Source organism: Octopus sinensis, linkage group LG25 (assembly GCF_006345805.1).
Source record: "Octopus sinensis linkage group LG25, ASM634580v1, whole genome shotgun sequence".
NCBI classification, from domain to species: domain Eukaryota; kingdom Metazoa; phylum Mollusca; class Cephalopoda; order Octopoda; family Octopodidae; genus Octopus; species Octopus sinensis.
This window is the reverse complement of record NC_043021.1, coordinates 16,636,798-16,649,101: the sequence shown is the minus strand read 5'-3', so window position 1 is coordinate 16,649,101 and position 12,304 is coordinate 16,636,798. Positions and strand designations below refer to the sequence as shown.

General features: G+C 35.3%; 1 long non-coding RNA gene across 1 annotated transcript in view; it reads right to left on the bottom strand.

Moving 5' to 3' along the window:
• The window catches only part of LOC118767903, a 54,919-nt gene extending 43,052 nt beyond the window's left edge, over positions 1–11,867 (bottom strand). Inside the window, exon 1 of the long non-coding RNA XR_005003814.1 lies at positions 11,676–11,867. This is a non-coding gene — a long non-coding RNA (uncharacterized LOC118767903). The remainder of the gene's footprint in view (positions 1–11,675) is intronic.
• Positions 11,868–12,304: the final 437 nt, after the last annotated feature.

Sequence of the window (12,304 nt, the reverse complement as noted above, 5' to 3'; positions counted from 1 at the left end):
GGAGTACTTTTTCGGTTATGACGAGGGTCCCAGCTGATCTGATCAACGGAACAGCTTGCTCATGAAATTAATATGCAAGTGATTGAGCACCCCACAGACATGTGAACTCTTAATGTAGTTCTCAGGGAGATTCAGTGTGACACAGAGTGTGACAAGGCTGGCCCCTTTGAAATACAGGTACCACTCATTTTTGCCAGCTGAGTGGACTGGAGCAACATGAAATAATGAGATCTTGCTCAAGGACACAACGCATCGCTGGGAATTGAACTCACGACCTTACGATCGTGAGCCGAATGCCCTAACCACTAAGCCATGCACCTTCATGCTAGCACCACTATTGCTAGAAAGAAGAGTTAACTCAAAAAGCCACAAAGCACTATCTTAATGACTGACAAGGGGAAGTGGCTTTCGAGTTGTTTAACTCTTCTTTCTAGCAATAGTGGTGCTAGTCAGTACCCTTTGTTACTCTTGAGACATCTCTCTCTCTCTCTCTCTCTCTCTATATATATATATATATATACACATACATGTCAAGTTTACAGCTGCTGCCGCCTCTTCAACACTCTCTTTATCCCTTTAATACACTGATCACTTGTCTCCCTATCACCCATGCCCCAACAAATTCATCTCACAATCATTCTCCCCTTTTTACCCTCACAGTACAACACTGTCAGCATGACAAAGCATATCAGTGGCTCCCTCTAGTCCACCATATTTTGCTTCCAGTGTAACTAGGGATGTGATTGGGTTTATCTTCAACCTGCTCGCCCTTAGCTCTTTCATCTTGAGGTAAATCCAAAAGGGAACACATCAGATCTACACAGGCCTCGTAAATTCTATCACTACACACTCTATGTTCCCCCTTTCTCCTTTTATAATTCACTCTCACCATTCATTGCCCTCACTTTCTGGTGCTGATCTACACAGATACATATACACATATTTATAAATACATTTATATATGTATGCACACACACACACACAAGGTATAATACAAAACACAAAATAATACCGGAGATAGAATAATACAAGCTGACATCACTGCATTTTTATATATAATTACAAATTATACCAAAAAAAAATACACAAGTAATTGAATAACTATGGAAACATTACTAGAAGCAAAATACAAACCAAAACCCAACACAAGTACAACAAACCATGAAATCCACTAGGACATAATATTGCATAATTTTTAAATCCACCATTTTCTAAATTATTATAACAGTGTTCCTATAATCCTTTGTGGTCTTACTGCAAAGTGTGAGATCAACAAGCCAGTGTTACTGTCTCTCTATTCTGATAATCGGGATTGTAAAGGTCTTGAAATGTTAATGGGTTTGGGAAATGCCATTGTTGCAAATTGAACATAAAGGATGAATACGAAAAAAAAAAATCCTTAAAAAGGGAAAAATTTAACTCTTATTTTATAAGTTCCTAAGATGTTCCTTATTTACACAAATCATCATTATTACCACCACCATCATCGTCATAATCATCATCATCATCATCATCCCCATCGTTTTAATGGCCATTTTCTTATATTTGCATGGGTTGGACAGAGTTTAGTGTGGTGGATGTTCTACAGTTGGATGCTTTTACTGTTGCCAACCTTCACCTGTTTCCAAGCAAGAGTAATACTTCCCCACAGCCAGACATATTTTTTGCAGAATACTGCAAATAAATGACACTGCATCTATAACAGTGACACTCGTTTACAACACATAATGTCAAGATAAGGAGATACACACACACACATACGTATACAGTAATCCCTCACCATATCGCAGTTTATTATTTAAGCTTATGTTGATTCTTCTGTGGTGTTGTTTTACATTTATAATAAAATAAATATAGATAATATTTCGTTTTTGGATTTGGTTTGCAAGATTCTTTATGTGAGTTTGTGTTTTGAAGCATATTCTGTTGTGTCTGGGGAGAGACATTTCTTTTTGTGCCTTAACATACTCACCAGGAAAATTTCCACTTACTGAAAAGGTTGCAAGACGCAACAAAATTTTTAGGAAAATAAAAATAAGAAATAAGTGGAAATTTTACCAGTGAGTGTTTTAAATTATAAGGCACAAAAGGAGAATGACTCTCCCCAGACACAACAAAATATATATAAATTATACAAATAATAGAAAAAATATACAGTACTGTTTCTACTTCGCGGGGGTTTTTGGAATGTAACACCCCTGATAGTCGAGGGATTATTGTAGTGCAAGCTTTGGACACACAAGAAGTGTAGCAGTATCACAGGGAGGTTAAAGGAGATTATATAGTCTTTGTGTGTGGCAAATGTGTAGTGACAATAAGCACTAAAGGAAGACATGAGAGAAAGTGGTGAGAAAGGATCTTCGGACGCTGGGCCTCATTGAGGAAATGACAAGGGACCAGGAGATGTGATGATTTTCTGAACTTGAGACATGTCAAGCTAAGTAAAATCACTGTCTTCCATACACACACAGGCTTATCCTTTTAGGTGCCGGTGCGACATAAAAAGGGCCTGTGCTGGTGCAGCATAAACACACCCATGCCAGTGGCACATTAAAAGCACCCAGCACATTCTGATGAGTGGTTGGCATTAGGAAGGGCATCCAGTTATAAGAAACTATGCCATAACAGACAATTGGAGTCTGGACAGTGCTCTGCTAACCAGCCCCATGTCAAACCATCCAACCCATGCTAGCATGAATAGCAGATGATGATGATGACAGTGATATAGCTGGCACAGGTATGGTCATATGAGTAAGAGGTTTACATTGCAACCACATGGTCTCAAGTTCATTGCCACTGCGTAGGATTGGTTAATGGAAATCATAGGGGGTCTGTTCTATGTATTAGTATGTGTATATTCTCTTTATTCTTTCACTTGTTTCAGTCATTTGATTGCGGCCATGCTGGAGTACTGCCTTTAGTCGAGCAAATCAACCCCGGAACTTATTCTTTATAAGCCTAATACTTATTCTACTGGACTCTTTTGCTGAACTGCTAAGTTACAGTCATATAAACACACCAACATCAGTTGTCAAGTGATGGTGGGGGGACAAACACAGACACACAAGCCCATACACACACATAAACATGCATACTAATATATACATACATGTGTATGTATCTATCTATTCATCTATATACATACATTTATATATATACACACACACATATATATAGACATATCTGTCTACACATACCATGGGATTTGTACAGTATCTACCAAATTCAATAACAATGCATTGGTTGGCCTAGGGCTGTAGCTGATGACACAGGCCTGAGGTTTCACACAGTGGAATAGGATGCGAAACAACATGGCTGCAAAGTGAACTTCTTAAACCACACAGACATGCCTACTAAGCCTTAATATACGTGTGTGTATATATATATATAACGGGAAGCTTTATGAAAATAAACAAAAGACGAAGGCAGGTGGAGTACAAACAAACAAATGTATTAGTATAGCGCTCAGGAATAGAAATAGAAAAAGTCTTTTACATTTCGAGCCTACACTCTTCGACAGAAAGATACACAGAAAAAAACAAGGAGAGAAAAAAATGCATGTAGGAGCTAACGATCTATCATGGCGACAAGGTATAAATAATGGACATTACATATTTTCCTTTTGGCTCACAGCTGTTACCAGTAATCATTATAGGTACATTACTCATGGGTTCACTCAATTTGTCTATTGACCAGCCGAGAAAAATTGAATGACCTCAATTGACCAATAGACCAAGTGAGTAAACCTATAAGTAACATGCTTATAATGACTACTGGAAACAACTGTAAGCCAAATTTATTTTGATAAAGGAAAAATATGTCATGACCATTATTTATAACTTGTTTCATATATCACTCTGTGTAAAAACCAGTTTGTCTGGAGCCCAACCACGGATTTACAATATAGAATCACGATGAACCATAAACTTGGCCCTGCCATAAGAATAGCTGGAGTTCTTCAATAATCGAAACATTATTGTTAGCCTGTTGTACCAACAGAGAGCTTACGGAGTATTTTGTCCAGACTGATAACCCCTCTGGAATCTTATATGTATACCATTCTGCCTACAAAAAATGGATCTACAAATACAATATCCCTACACATCTCACATCTATTTTCTCTGCTCCACCTCACTCGCTATTTTGTATCTTATCTACATTAACTATTACTTAACCATCCTCTTACACCGTCTCCAATGAAGGGATATAATAAATATCCTGGAAACAGCTGTAAGACCATCTATCTATAAATGTTCTAAAATCTACACAGCCTTGGTTTTTTTATCTCATTACGAAAAAAATTTATATGTATATATATATATATATATATATATATATATATATACTGTCCAACCCATACCAGCATGGAAAACAGTTATAAATTATGATGATGATATTTACACACACACACACATATATACATAGGAAAAATAAGGACAAACACTGGTTTTATATAAAGGTTCCTATATATGTTTTACCATCATGGTTGTTTGGAGCCCTGCAATAGATGCTCTAAGTGCATATAGATGCTCAACCACAGCAGATCCTCAGGGAACACTTTATTGTATCACGTTAAAGATAACCATAATAATACCATTCAGTACAGTAGCTAACTAACAACTAACCGAAAGCAGACTGGATTAAGAAAATTTGTACACATAATTTATACTATATACAGTTGCGGCCAAAATGTTCAGAACGGCATTGTTTTCACCAGGAAAGTAAGTATAAGTTTTTATCAAAGTTGTTTTATATTCTATAATTTTCACAGACAATAAATATTATTTGTTATTGTTTGAGATTTTGGTGTAATTTGAGAGGATAATACAAAAGTTATGGATGATTTAGTGATTTACTGCAAAACCCATGGCGCAAAACACCAAAATCGCAGACAATAACAAGTAATATCATATTTATTGTCTGTGAAAATTATAGAATATAAAACAACTTTGATAAAAACTTATACTTACTTTTCTGATGAAAACAATGCCGTTCTGAACATTTTGGCCACAACTGTATATATATATATATATATATATATATGCAAAGGTGTATGGCTTAGTAGTTAGGGTGTTGCACTCATGATTGCAAGATTGTGGGTTTGATTACCAGAGCAGGCATTGTGTTCTTGAGCAAAGCACTTCATTTCACATTGCTCAGCGATCATTTCGACATGTGACATGTGGCATCCAGTTGTACCTCTACAGGTAATGTCAATTTGATGGAGGGAGGGAGCTTATGTCTACACAAACATTTGATCGCTATAAACAAATCATGTGTGGTTGTTTGGTAAGAAACTGTCAAACTCTCATATGCCATCTAATGACAGGAGATTTTATTATATACAAGTATATATAAGGAAATTAAAGATAAAGAACAGGAAAAAACAACAGTGGAAATAATGTTTTGAGCATGGCTCTCTGTCAGAAAGAGGAAAACGTCCTGAAAGGAGGAAAAGGAGGGAGCAGATAGTCCAGAGAAAAGCACGTGTTGTTACATGGCCAAAAAATAGTTTGGAATATCATCATCATTTAACACCCATTGTCCATGCTTGCATGAGTTGGCCAGTTTAACCAGAGCTAGCAAACTGGAGAGCTGCACCAAACTCCAGTCTGATTTGGTATGGCTTCTACAACTGGATGCCCTTTCTAACACCGACCACTTTATAGGGTGTGCTGGGGGGTTTTTACATGTGAAGATATACATTTATATATATATATTCATACACACACATAAGTAAATGAAAAACACAAGTAAAAGAAGGGCAATTTGAAGTAAGGAGACAAATAATATGTGAAGTTAGATGAATAAAACGTGGTAGAAAAAGTACAGAAATATGAAACAAAACAAAAATCGAAGAATGTGTATGGTGAATATAAATATGCCAATGAAACGAATAGAAGAGCATTTAATGTTTCAGGTAATACCTTCTATGAAAGAGAGAGAAAAGTAATACGAGAAGTAAGAGAAAAAGAAACAATAACATAATTACAATGCCTGTTTACATTGCAGGCTTAGTGTAAAAAGATGTGTATACATGTATGCGCGTAATAAATGAAAGCATGTCTGTGTGACAATGAAGTTCACTTCACAAATACATAGCTTTGGGCTCAGTACCACCGAGTAACATGGCCAGAAAGTATCTTCTATGACAGCTGACCAATGCTTTGTAAATGAATTTGGTAAATGAAAACTGAAAAACCACTGCTATATATAATCCTCATTTAACAAATGGATTCCATGTTGGCATGGGTTGGACTGCTTGAAAGGGCTAGACAAGTCAGACTGCAACATGCACTCACATCATATATATATATATATAGAGAGAGAGAGAGAGATCACATGATCAACCAGACTATCAGATGTTGTTATACATTGCTGGTCACAATGCGCTTTGCATCATTTTAGCTTATAAATGATGCCACCCTGCTGGCTAGGCAAGCAGGCCAACATCCCCCCTGATCGAAAGACTAGTCCATTACAAGGTCCACCCACTTATGGCTGAGTGAACTGGGACAATGTAGAATGAAGTGTTTTGCTCAAGAAAACAATGTGCTGGCAGTCTCTGTGTGTGTGTGAAGGAATGTAACCTAATGGTTAGGTGTATTGCACTCATGACTGTGACTACGTCACATGCCTACAGACACACACTGGGTGCAGCATATATAGTCACTCCTTATTCATTTTACCATAAAAGAAACATTTTTAGGTTTGATTAATGGAAGTTTACAGATTTGTTGTTATATTTATTGACAATATTCTCTATATATTTACAATTCAAAATGGTCATTCTTTGCTTTCACCAGAGCCCTTAATCTTTATGTTTAAATAAGGGGTTAATTCAAATTACCATCATCATTATTTAACATCTGCCTTACAAGCTGGCATGGGTTGGACAGTTTGGCAGGAGCCTGCACCATGCTCCTGTGTCTGTTTTGGCATAGTTTTTACTGTTGGTTGTCCTTCCTAACACCAACCACCCTGCAAAGTGGACTGAGTGCTTTCTCATGGCACCAGCATAGGCAAGATCAGCTTTGGCATGGCTTTTACAGCTGACTGCCTTTCCAAATGCCAACCACTTCACAGTGTGGACTGAATGCTTTTTGCATGGCACCAGCACTGGCAGGGTCACCGAGTAACTTGCAAGACAAAGAACCTTTGAGAGGAGAGGGGGCATTGGAGGAGGTGATCCTGTATCTGATGATGAAAGGTCAGAGTGTGACAGTGGGACAAATGGATGGATGTATGCATGTGAATATTATCTGTGTCTTCATTACTATAGCTTCAGCAAAAAATGATTGACATTGTTTACATTTCTCAATAAAGGTCCTGTAATTTCAATGTGTGAGGGGGCAGTAGAATGGAAGAAAAAAACCCACCTTACATGAAAAACAAGTTAGGGTTGGCAAGAGGAAGAACATATAACAGAAGAAAAGTTTCCTCAACAAAATCATGGGAAAACAAGCATTAAAACAATGATTATGCACAAACACAGACATATGTTAAGGGAGGAAATGAGAGTTGACTGCAGCTTAATAAATTTAGTTTTACTACCAGTATTGAGTCACCCCATTAGTAAAGGTTCTGGTTTTATTCATAAACTAGCTATAAAATAATAACCTTGAGGGACTTCTCCCCCTCAAATTCCTGACTTCATTTCCTTTATATGTTTATACTTTTTTGATGGCAATGCTTTTCTCTGTGTGTGTGTATATATATATGTGTGTGTGTGTGTAAATGTGTTCCCAAATAAAACTGTACTTCATTTCTGAAGCTCTGATGAAGCTATAGGGTGATACACAAGCACTCAACAATGAGTGCATTGCACCTTATAGTGGAAACACCTGTAAGTTAATGAAGTCCACAACAGAATATCGTATTCCCATGTCATTTTAATTTCTTAAATATCATATATATATATCATCATCATCGTTTAGCGATGATGATGATGATATATATATGATATTTAAGAAATTAAAATGACATGGAAATAAGAAATTATGTATATATATATATATATATATATAACGGGAAGCTTTATGAAAATAAACAAAAGACGAAGGCAGGTGGAAAACAAACGAACAATATATATATATATATATAGAGAGAGAGAGAGAGAGACACACACACACAAATACAAACACAAGCTAATTGTAAATATAAATGGAACATCTTGTATATTGTAATTAACTTTTGTTATATGTAGCACCCTCTACCATCAAATTTGTTGAGTACTTTTGCTTGACTTGCAGATAGATACCTTAACTGCATTACTTGGGATACCCATACTACAACTAACACTAATACTTTCTCTCTCTCTCTACACACACACATAGAGAGAGAAAGAGAGAAATACAGGTAAATACCATACAATATTATTTCTTAATTTATTAAAATTCATTGCTGCCTCTAGAATATCTATCATAATTACTAAATGACAATTAAGACTAGCTCCATATGAGGTAAGACTCAAGAATTTTCCAAAGTTGGCATGTCATCAAAGAAAAGGACAAGTTAGGGTTAGGGTTAAGAGTACTGTTGTGGGCACCTGTTTCTGTTTCAATAGACATTATCAGAACAAATGTCCAACCTTATCTCTAGCAACAAAGAATATTAGACATACACAAAAGAGAACACATCTTGACCTAGAATCTAGATCCTAAATAATTTGCATAGTTTAAACAAAAACGAGTGAAAAAGAATATCTCAGAGTGGTCAGTGGCACCTATCTGAACATAGACAAGTGGTACTCAACCAAGGTCTTACAGACCTTTTGTTAAAATTTTATGTGCAATGAATTGGTTTTACTTTTACATTACACAAAATATTTTAACAATTTTTCTTAAACAATTCCTCATTATATTTAATTATAAGAAATATAATATTCGAATGAGTAAAATAGGAATCCAAAGAGTCCATTGGTAAAGAATAGTTGAGAACCATTGAAAACAAATACGTACAAATGTGTTTCGTGGAAGAAAAACATTTAAGGTAGAAATATTTAGTGACACAAAGCATCCATGTTTGTTCATTTTTGTTTTCTTTTCTGTTTATATTATACAATCTGAACATTTAAATATGTTTTAAGAGATTTTTTTTTCAAACAGTACTCGAATTTATTTCAATTTTACGAAATTTTTTCTCTTCCACCCGTTCGTCTGCAAACGAAGAAATCTGACTATTACATTTCTAAACCGGAGAATAAAGAGAGAAAAACCATACGAAGTTAATATACTTAATTATTCAGAATCAACTCTTCTAGAATAGTTCTTGAAGATTTTGAAAACGTGGACAAAAAAAAAAGGAAATAGAAAGGACGATGTTTCGAGGAAGACATTTCAGTGAACACGGGAGCATATAGTCTAAACTCTTCGCCTTCCATCCTATTTTCAGTCTCATGGACCTTAACGTACCCCTACTTCATTAAATCCATTTCCATTGCTGCCAAGAGGAAGAGATCTCTCGAAAAAAAATGTGTCAACAAAGGTGAAGAATTGAGCAAAAACGTCTGTTCGCCATTCAATAACCAAACAGCAACAAGATGTTTCGTGACGAAAAGTACCAAGCCATCGAGGAAACCTGAGCTTGGTCGCTTGACCAACAGTAATTAGAAACCAAATGGCAATCAAATCACATGAAAATTACATAAAAAAAAGAAAGGGTACACCGAAAAATGTAGTCTCAAATGAAAGAAACATGATCACGATTGGACTGCTTCTGACCAAAGATCTGTTCGATCAGGGCCGAGATGAAGGGTTAAAGTCATCAAATAAATGCAGACTGGAAAGCCTCCAAACCATTTTTTCATCTTGTGTTTAATTACGAATCCTCTTTTTTAATTAAATTAATCTATTTGTCTTTTTTGCCCATGTTTACCTTTCGATATAACACTAGAAAACGTTTGGTATCTATTTTAAAATATCAATGCTTACGAACTTTATATAGATATATATATAACCATCAAAATTCACAAAATATATATATATATATATATATATATATCGAGCGATCTTCGCCGATGACTAAACCAGTTCTCGAGAAGAAAACAGACAATTAAAAAACGACACGTAAACATCGTAAATACAACGAATACCGATTCGAATGACTATGTAAAATTTGTGAAAATACACGTTAAATTTGGGGAAGTAACGTTTGTGAAATTGAAGAACATTTAGCTTTGTTCCATAATTAGCAAAGAGCACGAGAAAACATTTGACCCAAATAGAAAACGTTAAATCGAAAAGCTTCAAGACAAAATCCCCAATAAATATACATATATCAATACAATCAGCTTCAACTACATCATATATTTAAATATGTATATAAATCTGATAATTCACTCAGTCGTTACTCCGAGTTTAAACTCCCGAACATATATATATATATATATATATATATATATATATATATATATATTCATAAAGCATGCGAACGTTTTCCTTCGTGAAAAGAAAAATGTCTTTAGAAGCAGGAACGTTTGGTGATACAAAAGAATGCATGAAGTAAATACATGAAGCCGTTAGAATTAGAATATCACCCCCGCCCTTAAAAAGAAAGGAAAGAACTAGGTTAATAAAAGAACGGGATCGTTGTCTGAAACCATTTCAAAAACGGCTTTAAATTAAGACATTTTTCGACATTGCCCGCATCCACGTTACCGATCGCATTGCCTTATAATGTCCACATTGACAGATAAAATAGTTGACCTCAAAACCGTTCCATGTTGAATTGAAATCAAACCGAGCAGCATTGATAAACAGCGAAGAAAGGCAAAGGAATTGAAATTCCTGAACAAATTGGTTGGAATTTTTTGGCAATTACGATACAAATGTACTAAACAGTAATGTTATACGAATCGGTTTCGAATAAAAATGTCCAATATACTGAAATTGAAACAAGTACTCGATCGACATCGTTACGATGTGTAATGAATGAATACGAAAATGAAAACAAATAATGTTATACTGAAAAGGAATTTTTAATAAAATTTAATGTCGAAATGTTTATAAATCACGAAAAAATCGACCGTGTTCACGTTCAGAAAGTACATGGTACTGGAAATATCGACTTTTGATTCCATTGTTCTAAAAGACAGCGTGCAAATTTTATGTTAAAGAGATATAATGATTCATAGGCATTTTGCGTAAAACAGAACATGTGAAAGCGTTCGATACTCTCTCGAAGAGAAAAATAGTTCACTAAACGAATACACACAATTAATATCAGATTGCTGTTAAACATGTGCAAAAGAAGCGAAAAAGAATCAGTCATTGTACACTAATACACGGTTCTTGTCTTGTTCGAAGTGCTTCTGAAAGTCAACAAGAACCAGCCATTGATAACAATCACGAAAATATTCACGAGAATCAAAGGTGTTAAAGATGTTTAAAATCTAAGAATTCGGCACAAATATATTTAACATAACACAATTTCACGAAGCGAAGCAATCTACCATAAACATGCAGCTGCCGAATTGTGTTGAGCAGCGCGAAGAAAGCCGACGCCATATTAGTCAGAACAATCGTAGTCGATGGTAATTGAAATAAAGAATCGACATTGCTGTGTTTATTCACAACACGGTACTGCATCGGTGAATAAATGCTAGAAAGTGAATGGCTTTTAACATTGTACATATCAGCAACGACAAAAATGCAAAAATCTTGCTAAAAACTTACAGTAATCATCCAAAACACACAAGAGCGTAGCGACGTAAATATTCGTCCATAGGAGTTCCCTCCTCTATTCTGACTAGCTTCCGGTTTGCGCAATAATCGTACTGTGTTGTAAGGTATTAAACGAAGATTTAATCACTTGTTGTTTATCGATGAGATTTAATGTCGAATATTTCTTTAATTCGTAAACTCGCCGTAAAAGCAAGCGAGAGCAGTTCTTCGATATATATTTTTATCAATACTAAGCTATAATTGTAGCGGAGTCGAAAGACTTCAATAAACAACATGGCTGACATAAAATACTGTAGCAAACAATAAGTCAAGACAATATTTTTTTTTATTTGGTTTCCCTTTCAAATTAAACCTACCTAACCGTTATATTTTATAATATTGGGTCATATTCCAATTTTCTATCCGTACCAAAAATGTCTATTTTCAAGAGAAAAATGCTGGCTTTTGACTCAAGCTTTGCTAAACTAGAGTATGTTGGAATTAGCTAAAGCATTTTCAGTTGCCTGGCATTTAATTTCAAATTTGCAGCCAGCCATGTTGTATTAATTTGGCTTGAACACTTGATATTTTGGAATTCCCATAGGTGGGTAATATTTCACACATAAATAGGAACAGAAATT